At 40.9% G+C, this 15,843-nt stretch overlaps 1 protein-coding gene across 10 annotated transcripts in view; it reads left to right on the plus strand.

Moving 5' to 3' along the window:
• The window catches only part of ASB5 (ankyrin repeat and SOCS box containing 5), a 55,445-nt gene that overhangs the window by 15,059 nt on the left and 24,543 nt on the right, over nucleotides 1–15,843 (plus strand). Inside the window, exon 1 of one of the 10 annotated variants that reach the window (XR_009615809.3) lies at nucleotides 10,468–10,764. The exons of 8 other annotated variants lie outside the window; for them this stretch is intronic. The gene's annotated coding sequence lies outside the window, so the exon portion shown is untranslated. Of the gene's footprint in view, nucleotides 1–10,467; nucleotides 10,765–14,366; nucleotides 14,506–15,843 lie in introns of those variants that run through there. One more of the 10 variants, XR_009615808.3, reaches the window with a different exon arrangement.

Consider the following 15,843-nt stretch of genomic DNA (forward strand, 5'->3'; position numbering starts at 1 on the left):
AGGCTGCCCGCTCACACCGAGCTCGAGTTGAGGCCAGCACACCTGGGACTCCTGACTTTCTGTGCTTCCTGCTCGAAGCCCTGCTCCTCCAAGTGCGTTCAACATGGCAGACACAGACGTCAGCGCGCCTCTCCCTTCAATGTCAACGTAAAACCCGCAGCTGCTGCCGACGCCTGACCCTTCCGTGAACACACGGTTCGCGGGGGTAAAACCATTTGTGGCTAGAACTATGGGGAGGAGAAGGATCATGTGTAAAATTGTTCTTACGTTAAGTCCTTGTCCGTGGCGCGTATCAGATTTTCTCCCCAGCAGCTGTCGGGCTCAGACTAGAGAACACGGGTTGCCCATTTCATTCCTTGTATGGGTTTGTGGACCTGTGTAAATTTCAGGCTGTCAGTCGGCAGGGACAGAACGTTGTAACCAAGTGGGGAAAGAGAAGGAAGGACGAGGAAAGTGTCGTTTTATGAGAATCTGAGAGCAAACAGCAACTCCGGTCTCCGTCCGACGGCACGGGCTGTCCGGAGCCCTTGCGATCATGAGCTCATTTAGCCCTTACAGAAACCTTATGGCGTAGGGGCCAGAGGTCGTTAGATCTGTTTTTGCCTTCCTGGTTTTATGCTCACCGGTTTCGTGTGTCTGCCCACAATGTCGAAGGCAGATGGAAAGAACACTGGTGGGGAGCGGACAATCCTGGCTGGTTCCCGTCTTGCTTCGCTGGTAATGTGCTGGATGACCTTGAGGGCAGCACCTACCCTCTCTGAACTTCGGTTTCTGTACCTGCAAAATCAAGAAGTTAGACAAAATCAGTGGGTTTTGAAGGCTTTTTTTTTTTTTTTAAGCCACTGACATTTTCTCTGATGCTCCAGAGGCTCAATTTAGCCGATAGAGTGGTCGCTGTGCTGTCTGAAGGCAGAGCCCCAGGCTTTGCCCGCACGCTCCACGGTGGGTCTGCTGGCCTCACGGGGCTCCTTTGAAACCATCCGTCAATCACTGAAGTCCGTGGGATCTGAGTCCTCTCTTCGTTCCGAAACACTATGATTCTTTCATGTTATTTTGCCTGTTGGTGAATCATTTTTGACCAGAGGAGTTTTCAGCACAGAGAACCCGAGTTACCTTTTGCAGAACATGGAGAATGTGCTCAACTGAACTGCTCAGAACTGTCATGAGTCACCGCAGAACACATAATGACAATTATTTTAGAATAGTCCCTGTGGTCTTACAGACAGACATGCTTTCAGTGAGTCACTTCAGGGGTCCCCCAAAGTCCCCTGAAACATATGGTTAGTGACTTTCCTCTGCAGCCACGCTGGGGTAGTGCTCTGTCCCGTGGTCCCCTCCCTCTCCCTGGCTGGCATGCACGCTTGCGGTTCGAAGAGAAAGCCCGTGGGTCATCTCGGGGACTCTGTCCCGGAGAGGCGAACGGGTAACGTTTCTGCACGAACGGGAGAAGAGCCTTACTGGTCTCATGCACGGAGCAGACACTCAGCAGATTCAGGCAGGCGGGTGAGCAGGGGGCCCCCCGGGTCCTGCTGCTCGCAGTGATGGGAGCCAAGTGCGACCCTTTCTCTTATTGGACCGTTAGGTTTGCTGCTAGCCCCCTCCTCTACTTAAAATCCTTTTGGCTGGCCTCCTTTTGTTGATTAGTATTTTTGTAATCATAAACTACATCAGGAAAAAAAAGAAACAGAACACATTTATAGACATTTATAAATGACTATGAAGCAGATGGGCACCTGAGTGGGCCAGTCAATTGAGCATTGAACTCTTGATTTCTGCTCAGGTCATACATGATCTCTGAGTCGTGGGATCGAGCCCCGCATCAGGCTCCACACTGAGCATGGAACATGCTAAGATCCTCTCTTTCTCTCGCTCTCACAAAAATTTTTTTAATAATAAAAAAGTAAAAGATTGTATAGTAGACACCTGTTTAACCACCATCTACATCAAGAAATAGAACATCCTAGAACCTCAGAAGGCATCCAGGTGTCCCCTTTCCATCCCGAACATCCTATTTTATTCTGACAGGGGGTGGGTGGACAGAGGGTGACTACTTTTCCGGTGATCATCTTCTTGTCTTTCTTTAAGGGCTTCATTGCCCTGAATATACCTCAAGTAGAGACAGTTTGGTTGAGCCTGCTTTTAAATTGTATATAAATTGAACCATTCTTTAAATATATGTTCCTGGTTTACTTTCTTCACCGAACAGCACGAGAGAAACATTTATCTATGTGTATCTGGAGTTCATTCATTTTCAGCGCTGTAAATTCCAAATTTGGCTTAACCAGGAATCATACGGAGATAAACATTGAGTACACGCAAGTTTGTGCAGCGCTAGGAGGAGAATCGCCAGGTCATACAGCATGTATAACTTTGGCTTTTTAGTTGGTGTTACACTGTTTTCCAACGTGATTTTATCTACAGTGAAACCCGCAGTGTATGAGAATTCACAGTCCCTCCCATTACTGCTAATATGTGGTATTGTCCATATTCTTAATTTTTGCCAATCTAGCGGGCACGCAGATTATGTGGTTTAATACAACCGTGTGGCTTAATTTTCATTTCCCTAATAATGCCATTTTCATATGCTTATTGGCCATCTGTACTTCCACTATTGTGATGTGTGTACCAAATATTTTGCCATCTATTCTGTTAGGTCTTCTGCCCTGTTTTTCTTGGATTTTAGAAGTTATTTATATATTCTAACAATTAAATCAAAAATGAAAAAAACTTAAAGATACTACTTACAAATATCTTTTGTGGCTCAGCTTCCCACTTTTTATGGTTTTTCTTTTGGCGAATAGACGCTCTTTATTTAAAAATACTCAAATTTAGGGGTGCCTGGGTGGCTCAGTTGGCTGAGCGTCCGACTTTGGCTCAGGTCATAATCTCGCGGTCTGTAGGTTCAAACCCCGCGTCGGGCTCCGTGCTGACAGCTCAGAGCCTGGAGCCTGCTTTAGTCTCCCTCTCTCTCTCTGCCCCTCCCCTGCTCATGTTCTGTCTCTCTCTTTCAAAAATAAACATAAAACATTAAAAAAATTTTTAAATGGTCAAATTTATAAATATTTGCCATTTCGGTTAACACTTTTTATGTAATTTACTTTAAAAATTCCTGACATACTTCAAGATAATGAAAATATTTTTTTCTTTTAAATTTATTTATTTATTTTTGAGAGAGTGCCCTCACCCATATGCACACAGGCATGGGGGAGGGACAGAGAGAGAGAGAGGAAGAGAGAATCCAAGTAGGCTCCGAACTGTCAGTGCAGAGCCTGACGTGGGCATCCATATGGGGCTCGATCCCATGAACCATGAGATCATGACCCGAGCCGAAATCAAGAGCCCGACACTTAACCGAGCCATCCAGGGGCCCCCGAAAGTATTTTTCTGTATTTTCTTCTTAAAGCTTTCTTTTCAAATTATCCATTTGCAAATGACCTTTTGAGTGGTAAGCCCTTTTTTCCAAGTGGGTAGCCAATTATATTCCTCCCAGTTAGTAGGAAGTCAGTCACACATTCTGTCAACCATGGTCACTGCCGCAGCCCTTCTGTGTAAGTAGAGTGTCTGTTCATACAAAGGTCTGTTTATGGGCTCTCTTCCTGGGTACATCTCTCCAGACCTAAACCACACTACGTTGGTTTCTACCGCTTTCAAATATCTTGATACCTGGTTGGACAAGCCTTCCTCTCCCCCTGCCATTTTGTTCTGTCTTCTCAGTGGCTTTGGCCATCCTCAGTAATTTGTAACTCCAAATTTTAAATTTTTTTTTTCAATGTTTTTTATTTTATTTTTGGGACAGAGAGAGACAGAGCATGAACGGGGGAGGGGCAGAGAGAGAGGCAGACACAGAATCGGAAACAGGCTCCAGGCTCCGAGCCATCAGCCCAGAGCCCGACGCGGGGCTCGAACTCACGGACCGCGAGATCGTGACCTGGCTGAAGTCGGACGCTTAACCGACTGCACCACCCAGGCGCCCCTGTAATTCCAAATTTTAGAAGCAACTTCTGTGGTTCACAAAACACCTGTCGGGTTTTTTGTTGTGATTCATTTAACCTGTCAATCATTTATTACAAGGATATTCATATCTTTGCAGTACTTGCCCTTCCAATGACTAAACATGATATATTTCCCCATTCATTCAGGTTTTCTTTAATGTCTCTCAGTAAGGTTTTATTATTATCCCCTGAGGAAGTCTTACATATTTTTGTTGAATTCATTCCTGGGTATTAAATTGTTCTATGGTACTGTGAAAAGTGTCTTGTTAAATTGTTTCATTTTCCATCTCTATACTGTAGGCGTAGAGAAATATAATTAATTTTGATATATTAATTTTATACTCAGCAAACTTGCCAAACTTTCATTAATTCTAATAGGAGTCTGTAGGTGCTGTGGGGGTTTTTTAGGTAGAAAATCATATTATTTGTGACTAATGCCGGTTGTGTTTCTTCCTTTCTAATTGTTACGCCATTCTTTCTTTTTCCTGAGTTATTCTGTGGATTAAAACCTTCAGTACAGTGTTTGACGGAGGGGTGATAATTAGTGTCTGTTTTTAAATTTTTCCATTCAGAGGGAAAGTTTTCAACATTTTGCCATTAAGTATAACGTTTCCTGAAGGTTTTTGTTTCTTTGGTTTTGTAGACAACCTTTACCATTTTTAAGGAAGTACCTTATTATTTTTGTGACGTTAGCTGAGTGTTGTTCTGTCTTTATTAACCCAGCAGTTTCTAACTGTGCATACATCTGGGCATCCTGTTTACTTAAGGAGCACTTACTTCTGCAAATGCATTTTTTTTTTTTAGCATTCCTCATATCATCAATGATGGAGTTCACATTTTCGCCTAATTATCAGTACACAGGGCCCAGACTCCCCTCGTAAGTGACACACTGACATATTCTGTGGTTGTGTCTGGGGCAGTCATACTGGTTTAAACTATCTGATCTTTCAAAGAGTCCATCCCTTACTTCCTGGACCCATGGAATGCACCTGCCTGCTAGATGGTCTGGAAAATTATTCTTTTTTAAGATGAGTTTTTTTCAACTTTTAAAAATCTTGTCTCAGAAAAACCCGATTTAGCAGTGTCATTCTTCCTTTCTCCTATTACATCCTGGCCCATCAACTGTCTTCAGAGTGCCCATAAAAGGTTTAAATAACCATTATTAATTTTTTTTCCTTTTTCAAGTTTTCATTTAAATCCAAGTTAGTTAACACACCGTGTAATATTAGTTTCGGGTATAGAATTGAGTGATTCATCACTCACATCCAACACTCAGTGCTCGTCACAAGTGCCCTCCTTATTAAATCTATGCCAAGGTCAACTTTGGGATCTTTCTGTGTTTTATTATGTTTGCATAGTTTTCTGTAATATGCTTTATTGCTTCCAGGTAATGAACTGTGGAGTAATTAAGGTGATCTGGAAACTCCTGACAAGCCAGGTTCAGAGGACAAACTATAAGGAGGGTGGTGGCTGAAGCGAGGCATGGGTCATTTTCACTGAAGTGACTGTTCAGTTTGGCTGTTTTCACTGGGTAGCAAGAGAAGGTTGAGGTGTATTAAAGAGCTAGCCAGTTTTCGGGAAAGACTTTTTCTCTGCACTGGATATGAGGTCTTGTTTCTAAAGAGAGGTTCTAGGTATAAGTCATATATAGTAATGTAGAGTGATAATTGGCAGGTAATGATTAGCAATGTATGTATTTTGTGCTACAGATGTCAGTAGCTATGGACGTACATGTGGTTTACAGCTGGTACCCCAGGGAACAAGGGAATTTGTGCTTTGGGGTGTGAGACATGTGTCCCTCCAAACTTGTACTTGAAATATGTCACTTCTGCAGACAAGATAAGGTCTATAATTTTATTCCAGCTTTCTTTAGTGTTGGAGTTGGAATAAAATAATAGGCCCAGAGTTAAAAAAAATACAGTATATAACTTTCAGAGGAGAGTAGGGGAAAATGGAATTATAAAATTAATCAAACCAAAATAACTAAAGAAAGAGAACAAAGAAACATAGAAAAGGTGGGGAAAAGACAAAGTACAGAACTAACATGGGAAAAATAAATCTAACTATAAGTAACTAAATAGATCAGTAATTTAAATAATAATTTTAAATAAATAAGTTGAGTTCTCTTGTTTAAAGATAACCATTTTCAGATTTGTTAGGTAATAGCCAGCAATATATATTTTTTAATGACTCGTCTAAAAAATAAGGATTCAGAAAAGTTGAATAGACCCAAGAGAAATATTACCTGCAAGTGTATCACCATATTAATATGGGATAAGACTTACAGGCAGGGGCACCTGGGTGGCTCAGTCGGTTAAGCGTCTGACTCTTAATTGCGGCTCAGGTCATGATCTCATGGGATCTTCGTGGGATTGAGCCCCACATCAGGCTCCACACCGATAGGCTGGGATTCTCTCTGTCTCTCTACCCCTCCCCTACTCGCATGCTCTCTGTATCTTCCCTCCCCCACTCTTTCTCTCCCTCTCTCTCTCAAAAATAAACTTAAACAAAAAAAAAAACAAAAAACAAAAAAAAAAACTTCCTCCAAAACACATCCAAGAGCAGAGGATATAACCTGGGGTGTCTACCAAGCATTATAGGTAGAAATATTTCTAATAGGTGAACCATGACAGCAGAGAAAGCCAAGGACAAGTCCCCAGCTCCTTTCATGGAGTTAGTAACCATTACATCTAGTGGCTTTGTACCACGTCAGCTTAGTTATGCCAAAACTGCTTCCCAGGATTCCCTTTCTAGTGTTGGTCTGGGTTGGGATTGGGCAGAGGAGAACTTTGTAGAACATCGGATGGCAGAGTAGAGGAGCTGCCGCTTTTACAGTCCACGTTTGTGCCATCCTGCTTGTACATGTCACTGGTCATCTGGCAATGTCAGATCTACAGCTAGTTCAGCTCCCTCCAGGCTGTCCACTTGGGTTCCAGAGTCCCGGGCCAGCTGTGTGTGCGTTCTGGGGTGAAAGGCACCAGTTCTCCTCCCGGCACCAACATCCCTGAGGAGACAGGGATGTCTACCCCAGAGACAGACAAACTCTGTTCCAGGTTTTCCTCAAGTCTTCAAGTACACCTTTGCTCTCCCTAACTTCACATTCGGCTCTTGTTACCATGGTCAGCCAGACAGCCTATGGTAACTTCAAGCCCAGCACACCTGCAAAGACAGCAGCCTCACAGAGATTCTTAACCTGCAACTACAGAGGCAGGTTAACTAACTGCTACAAAAAATTCCTCATTCTAGAACATTCCGAGTGATCAGAGTTTAACGGATACGTTACTCAAACTTGAAAAAGTCAGTAAAGGAAAGGCAAATTAGAGGAAGTCAATCTTACTCATGAACATAGCTACAAACATCTTAAATAAAATATCAGCAAACCGAATCTAGCGTGAAGCATCAGCTTTCTAAGAAATTTTTATGATAAGGGTGCCTGTTTTAAATAACATCCTGGCCCATAGATTGAGCGGAAAGATAACACCCTGTTACGAGATACAACCTTGCTTTGGCAGAAGTACACAATCAAACCTGCAAAAATCACCCTGGGATTATTCTGAAGCAAACCCAGACATATCACTTAATCAGTAGAGATTGGACGATGCCAGAATGGATGTAGAGAGAACAGTTAGTATCTGTTACAGTACAGGAATATCCAGTAGCGTGGTCTAAGCCTTTGACCCAAGGGTGATGCTATTGGAGATGAATGAATATGGACATAATCAAAGGAAACTGGGGAAGAAATTTGGCATGGTGAAGCAATGGATCAGCTTATGCATTTGAATGCCCTGGGCTAATGGCAATTAACTTTATCAAGGGATTTTCAGTGTAGACACTAAAGTGCATTATTGCGCATCTAGGAATTGTCATTCATTTCTTTGTCTGTTAAACGGGCACTTACCTAGGGAAAAAGGAAGTAAAATTCAACTGAACAAAGCTGTACTCAGGGACTGTCCAAATCATCCAGCTTCATCACCCCTGGTAAAACCTTCCAGAACCTAAGGACTGTTGATAAGGATATTTGAGAGACTTCTATGTTTCCAGAATAATGCTGCTTGCAATTACAGTAAAACCTTGGTTTGCGGGCATAATTCTTTTCAGAAACATGCTTGTAATTCAAAGCACTCTTATATCAAAGCGAATTTCAAGGACCGTTGGCTCAGCTGTGATCATGTGACATTGGGCGTCACGTACTACTCGTATTGCAAGACATCGCTTGTTTATCAAGTTAAAATTTATTAGAAATGTGTGCTGATCTTGTGGAACACGTGCAGAGCAAGTTACTTGCAATCCAAGGTTTTACTGTACTTCAAAATTTGTAGCTTCTTTCCTTCTCTTTTAAAAAATTTCTCATTTCTAATATTTTAAGTATTTTCTCATTTTTTTGTAATTTTTATGGGAAAATGGCTGATCTGTTATATATCAACCAGCATTTCTTTCTTTGTGACCAGTAGACTCACCTCTGACACAAGACAGACATTGTTGGAGTCCACAGCTGTTCTAGTCTGCATTTTTTGTTGCTTAATTTTTATTAGCTGATTTTCTTTGGTTGGTTGTTTTATTTTGTTTTGCTTACAAAGTAGCAAAGTTATATCCAGTAGACCGAGAACTGTTTTATATACACCATAGACACTGAGCAACTAGTCAACCATGAATATTTGTGGTGTTTACCAGTAAGTGAATGCTGGAGCATTGTGTGTTTTTAATTTGCTTTTGAACTTTACTACTAAATGGAAAGGCAAGATTTGATGAAAAAGGCGTGAATGACGCATTTATATTTACAATTCTACATTGGCCAGGATGATACCGTAAAAACTAACATTATTCGAGGGCTAACTGTATACCAGGCATGGTTCTGATTTATATATTAATTCATTTAATTCTTACAGAAATCCTGTGAGGTAGGACTGTTATCCCATTTTCCAGATGAGGAAATTGAGGCACAAAGAAATGAGGTAACTTTCTCAAGGTAACACATTTATCGTTTGCCCCCTCTGGGGTATGGACCCAGATTTGGTCATTTGAGGGCAGTATTGAGGCCCCTAACTACTACTCTGTGTTGGAATGAATATCTCTATTAGAAAGTGGATCTCCTGAGATCTGTTAAGCCAAGTGTAGATATGTTGCTGATGTATGTGGAGTTGGGAAACAATAGTTACATCAGTGGGAGTTTTAAATATTTTAGTTCTGTTTATTATGGCTGAAAAACAAAATTAGAAGTGTATATACCTTCTTGCACAAATATGTTCAACAGAAGTCTGGAGAAATGTTGAATCCTGTTTTCAAAGACAGAATTGGTATCTTTGGCTAGATTCTCTGTATTTTTTTCCTTTCTCAATGGCATCTTCTACTGTAATGTCGTTTCTTCTTTATTGGGAATCACTATTTACCGCTTATTATTTATTTAACTTCAGTGAAAATTGTATGCAAATCAGATATTTTGTGGACACTTCTTGAAGTTAAGGGGCATCACTGCAACCTAGAGATGGGAACTTCCAAGATTGTCATGACTCTAAGAGTCCCTGATTCCTGGACATACAGAGGCTTCTTAGACAGTGAGTGAGGTTCATGTAATTCTGAAATGCTATGTAGAATTTAAGGTTCAAGCAGTTGGCGACTGTCTTTTCATCTTTGTGTACCCAGGATACAGCATCTAGTAGACACCTAGGAGATACTGAGCGAATGAATGAATGAACGAATGATATTTTATCAACTTACTCCTTCATTATGCAACTAGAAATTAATATACTTCAGTAGTTTGAGTTTATGCTAGCCTTTCATGGTTTAAAATCTTAGGGATTTTTAATTTAAATTGTATTTTACTTTTTTCTCTCCACATATAGGGATTACTTGTGCCTTTAAGAAAATCATGTACATCTTTTGGTACAGTGAAAAATATCCCAAATCCAGGGACATCTTTTATTTTATAATGTTGAAAATGATATTTTAACTATTTTGAGAAGATTTTAACTCTCAGTACTAATACATATTTGAGTATGGTAGAAATCACCCGTAAGTGACAGCTAACAGAGAATTACTCTTCACTGTTAAGTTTCCTGGACGTTGGGGACGGGTACGTTTTCCTCAATAGAAGCCCCTTCCATTTTGTTTCAGGATCTACAATAAAATGTTTTGTGCAAGGGTATAATTTAACCGGATTTTATATTTACGCTTACACTTAAAAAAAAATCATACCAAAACAAGTTGGTAATATTGAAAACACCTCCTTACGTAATATTGATTCTCAAAGTCTTGCACACCCAGGCTGATAAAGTATCCACTGTGGTTAGGCACTGTGTTATACGTGTGGCTGTGTCGTCGTCCTAACCGTATATTCTCTAATTGCGATTTTTCAGACCCCTGGGGCCTTACCTAACCACTCAGTTGCAACTAAGAGAGGAGCTGTCCTGGACCACAAGATGTCACTCTAGGTCTCCCAGCAACCTTTAGAGGAGCAGCGAATGACCCTTGGACAAAGGTTAACTGTTAGATAACAATCACTCTGCTTTTCCCCAAGACACTCATGTCAGGTTTGCCCTCAGACCTCAACTGCCCTCACTCCCCATCACTAGGCCAACAGAGTTAGGTACTCATGTTTCAGTAAAATAGAAGAGAAAACAAAATGGAGCGACAAGAGTGGGGCTCAGAGACGACGTTTCTGAGACACATGTACGTGTGGCCTGGCAAAGACACCCATGGCAAAACAGCCTCCCAGAACTGAACAATGCCCTGTTCCTGATGAGACTTTGCAAGGATGGAAATTTGGCAGTAACAGGTACAAGGGAATCTAACATACCTGTGTGATGATTTAAGAGGAAGATATTTTCTTGTACTTCACAAGCCATTGGTACTTTAGAGAAGACAAACATTTTCTTTTCAGGGATGGGAACCTTGACGTTTTTAAAAAGACGTTTAGAAAGCAGAGAGATCACAGACTTTGTCCTAAGAGAAAGGAGGTAAACACGATCAATTTAGGTATTCTTCTAGAAGGCAATTTGTGAACGGAGTTGTTCTTCGAAAAATAAAGATTGCCAACATGTATTTGATGGTATATCAGAATGACTGCGTTTTGTATGATTATGATAGTGTAGTTCTGATCACCAAGAGTCTTCATCTTTTAGAGGTGTGGACCGAAGTATTTATGGATCAAATGGTATAATGAGGTTTGCTTCAGAGTGATGCTAGGAGTGGGGTAGGATGGGTGACAGAAGGAACAAGACTAATTGCGAGTTGCTAACTGTTGAATCGGGTGGTGGAGAGCGTCCGGGTTTAAAACATTCCATAGTCGTAAGTGGGGGAAACTGCCACCTGGATCCGAGCGGGCGTCTGTTCATCCTGACCTGTTTCCCAAGATTCAGGTGGTAGCCCAGCACTGCCTTTTGGAACCAGGGAGGTCCTGCAGTTTGTGATTGGTTGTGCGAGCCAAAAAAAGTTTCCATTTGTGTCCCAAATATAATTTTAAAACTGTCAGAAGTTGATCCCACTATCTCGTTTTTCAGAATTTCTTGAAAAAGTTTATTCACTCCCAACGGTGTCTTGGATGATTGTATATAGTTCTAGCATAATCCCTCTTAGATTTCAACTTCTCATTTTGAAATTTCTAAGGTACTCAGATTGCTCTCCGGTAGAAGTGCCTTTAGCTTTTTGATGATTTCCAGTGCTCTTTGAAATTTTTCCAGTCTTCACAGCACTTTTTCACTGAGGATTGGCAACCAGCCCAAACATAGGTCCCCGACTTTTCAGACACATCAGCGTTGGTTAAAATGGGAATAGAGTGGCCCTGTTTCGTTTCCTTTATCCTTCCTAAAAGATGTAGAATTTTACGTTAGCCTTTGTGGGGAGTAGTAGTATGTCATCTCTGATCCCTAGTGAACTCACATGCTTTTTCTGAGGCATAGTAATGCAGAATCTGTTATCTTACTTGGAATGTAATTTTTATTATTTCCAGCAGCGTTGTATCGAATACTAGTTTACTTTAAGACTTCTGCCCAATGATATCCTTCAGCCTATCCAGTCCACTTTTACATTGACACAAGGAAAGATGCTAGATTCTTCTACATATCCAGATGTTTCACAGTGCGCTCATGTTTACATAATGACAGACATCCAGCATTCAAGTGATTTGGTCCGAAACACATTCACTTCACTGTGCATTTTTTAAATGAAATCACACAGTTGAGCTACTCCATAGATTTAGTATTTTGTTCCTTATTTTTTCCACTAAATTAATTGTCACAACATTTTCCTTCCATTTCCTGCAGTCGTTTCTTAAAATTACTTTCGCTTTGGATGCGCTGAAAATTTGTGAAAGAAGTGATTATTATTCCCTTAGTCCATTTGATTATATGTGTGAATTATTATATGTATTCTGCAGGCCAGCACACATCTGAGTTAACTACGTGTGTAGTTATGATGCGATCCCATGGCTTGTTTTCTCCCCGATGGCTTGTTTTCTCCCCACGGCACTGGAAATTTATTACCCCCCCAACGGACTACAGAAAGCCTTCTTGAAGTACTGATGCATTCTTGTGAATGCCATTATTCAAATCACTCTTTAACTTTTTTTGTTTGCTTTGAACGCCCACTGCTCAAGAGGTACAGTGCTAGGTCTATGAAATAACAGAGGTATGCACTCTGATCACACAACCCAGAGGGGACAGCCATGGAAATGATGACGATATCTGGTGTCCAAAATTTTTTAAGAACAAAAATGATCCCAATTCTCACAATAAAGCCTCCTATATTTATCTTGCAACAATAAAAGTACAAAGCCAAAAAGTCAAAAGCGTAAAACTGAATTTTTTTTTAAACAAAAAATTAGTATTTATTCTTACCGTGCGGCTTGTATAGATCAGCACACTCCCCTGTGGCCACCACCTGGGGACAAAGAACCTACAGTTAGTGACAACTGGACATGGAGAGGGAACGGACTGAATAAGCCCCTTCATCGACCACCCGTCAGCCTTCTCAAACCCCTAGGAATGTGCCCCCCATACAGACTGCCTCAGCTGAGTTGGCCCTGAGCTCATTTTCCTGGGAAGGTGTGGCCTCCTTTGTGGTAACGTAATATGCGTCCAGCTCATATACCCTTGCCCTTTGTATGTCAGTCATAGAATCCCAATCAAAGAATGGGATCAAAGAATGTTAGAGGCAGAAGACGGTCATCTTATCCAAGTTCTTCATTTTACAGAAGCGGTATCATTAAGCTGCTTGCCTCAGATCACATAGTTCGTAGGATTAAAGCTTAATTCAAGATAAGGAAAAGATACTGGTGTTTATTAGCGATGACTTGGAGGTAAATACTGGCAAGGTAACCTGGCGGCAACTATTAACGGGGTAGCGCATGGGAAATAATTTTACGCATGAAATGTTTTTGTTCTTACCCAGCTTGTTATCTAAAGGCAATACCCCAATAATTTTTTTTCCGTATATGCCAACAGAAGGTGGAGTCTAAAAAATAGTGATAAAAAAGTAAAGGGGGTAACAGACTCTATGACCGGTTTTCATCAAGACAGATCTCAATATATTAATACTGTGTAACATGACCGCCAGCTCAGTTAATCCCTGGAGACCAACCATGTTTCCGTCGCTGCTCTTGACTCAGTCATGGACAGCGTACCCTGTTCTAACTTACATGCCAGCAAAAAATACGAGGCACAGGTGCGGTTTTTCCTCTCTACTCTGCTCTGCCTTTTAGGGTGAAAGATCTGTTGTACTTAAATTGACCGCTGACGCCTTTTGGCCTAGAAATGACCTCCAAAAAAATGACAATAGTGAGCTGTGCCTATATAAATAATAACAGGACTGTGATTTTGTAGGGAAGCCAGTTCTAAAGTTAGATTCTTACGAAACGAACATGAGCTACGTACCAGCTGACCCTAACGCACAAACACTGTTTACTCCCGAGGATGAAGAAGAAAGGCTAACCACTCACTGATCACAACAGAGCTTTCTGGCTCTACCGTTCTGTCTGTAGCTGTTTTCAAGGGGCAATTTTACAGGGGATTGACTTGTCAGTAATTCAAATAGGCTTTCATATTTTAAACGTAGAATTCATTTCTGTTCTGCTTCCCAGTAGGAAATACACATTTTTCCTTTCTGTATCGTGCAAATAGTTAAATACTTCCGGCCGCTGCTGAGTCTCCACTTTAAAAATAGAAAATGCTACGGCGTTTCTGGCCCATCCCCCACCTGCTCCTTACTAACCCCGCTCCAAGTGTTGCTGAATAGAGCTCAGTATCCAGGCCATTCTCCAGTTAGCACACAGGAATCTTTGTGAAAGTCTCAAGGGAAGGAAAAAGTAGTTGGAAATCCAGTCGCTGGTATTTCTTCTGGCTAGAGCAATTGCGCTTATGATACCTGGTTGTCGCAGACAGAAACGTCTACGACACGATGCCCGCAGATATTGCTGTCGAAACGGACTGCGTACAGCAGATCCTCACGAAAAGAAGGCTAGCGAGTGTAGAAGAACGTTCTACTAAACGAAAAGCTAGCTGGGCTATTCTGACCAGTCAAGGTTAGTATAGCGGCCATTGCAAATCCGTTGGTATCCTGCCGTAAACGATGTTGACCTGTTTTTCGCAAATACTAACTTTAAGCTGTGGGTGCTTTCCAGAACGCGGGTTCTGAAATGTAAACGTATAGCATGGCGAAGGACCGCACTGTTTTCACTTGTTACTGTATGGACAATGCATCTGTGGACCCATTTCTATGACTGTAGATTAACCCCAACGGTAAACTCTTAGCCTCTGGGTTGTTTACCTCTCTGTTTCAGCAGGTGCTTCCAAGTTGGTATGGAAACAAAGAAAGATGCTGTTAAGCAGGAAAAGACTGTTCACAAGCCATCAAAGATGAACATTTTGAATCACTTAAATTGGACCAGAACGTAGGAGGGTGATGGAGGCAAGAAAATGAATAGAATGGGTTCCTTAGAATACGCTGACACAAAGTTATTAATTTTAGGAATTAAAAAATGTGAAATGTATAAAGGAGAATGAGCACAGTACCAGAGGGGAGCTTTGTGAGGAGATTAGTTTTAAAAAGAATACTCTAAATGTAAATTTTAGTGGAACACCAGTATGGTCAATAATAGACCTAACTGTTGGGAATGCAGACTCGAAGGTGACCCTCGTTCCAGGAAACCTCTATTTCCAAAAATGCTGCAAGACTTGCATTTACTGTGTAATAGATGAAATCTGAGAATACTACTGATAAAGTATTACAAATTTTAAAAATCTAAAAGAATACTTTTAAAGAGGATGAAATACTACCACTTCTTTAAAAGAAGAGAAAACTCCCTAATGCTTCCTCCCCAGCACACATTGCCTTTCAGTTACTTTTTAACTGTACAATTATCAATAAAAATTAAGGATAGATTAGCATGAATAGAAAGTAGTTGACTACAAAGAAGACAGTAGCCAGCAAGTGTTTATTGAGCGATTACTGTGTGCTAGGCATTGTGTTAGAGGTTGGAAAGCAGTAATAAGTAGTCTCATCATTTGCACGGTCCTTAGATCCAGGAGGAATTTAGGCAATTATTGTAGAATAAAGAGCATTTTGTTCCTTCTTCAGTGAAGACTAAATTACCTAAATATGCACTTGGCCACAGGTACGAGCAGCATACAAGAGTTCGGCAAGGTGGCTAAAAACAAACAAAAAATATTAATTCAACTGGATGAGTCTCACACATTTTCACTTAAGACAGACTCCAGAGAAAGTTGAAAATAAGCTGTAAAATTATATTTTAAAATCTAATTTCGTGTAGAGAAAATAGAGTTTTACACAATTTTCCTTGACATAGTTTAAATATATTAAAAATAAAAAGGAAATGTCCTATGCTTCAATAAAAAAAAAA

The sequence above is a fragment of the Panthera onca genome, chromosome B1 (genome assembly GCF_046562875.1).
Source record: "Panthera onca isolate mPanOnc1 chromosome B1, mPanOnc1 haplotype 2, whole genome shotgun sequence".
In the NCBI taxonomy this organism is placed as follows: Eukaryota; Metazoa; Chordata; class Mammalia; order Carnivora; family Felidae; genus Panthera; species Panthera onca.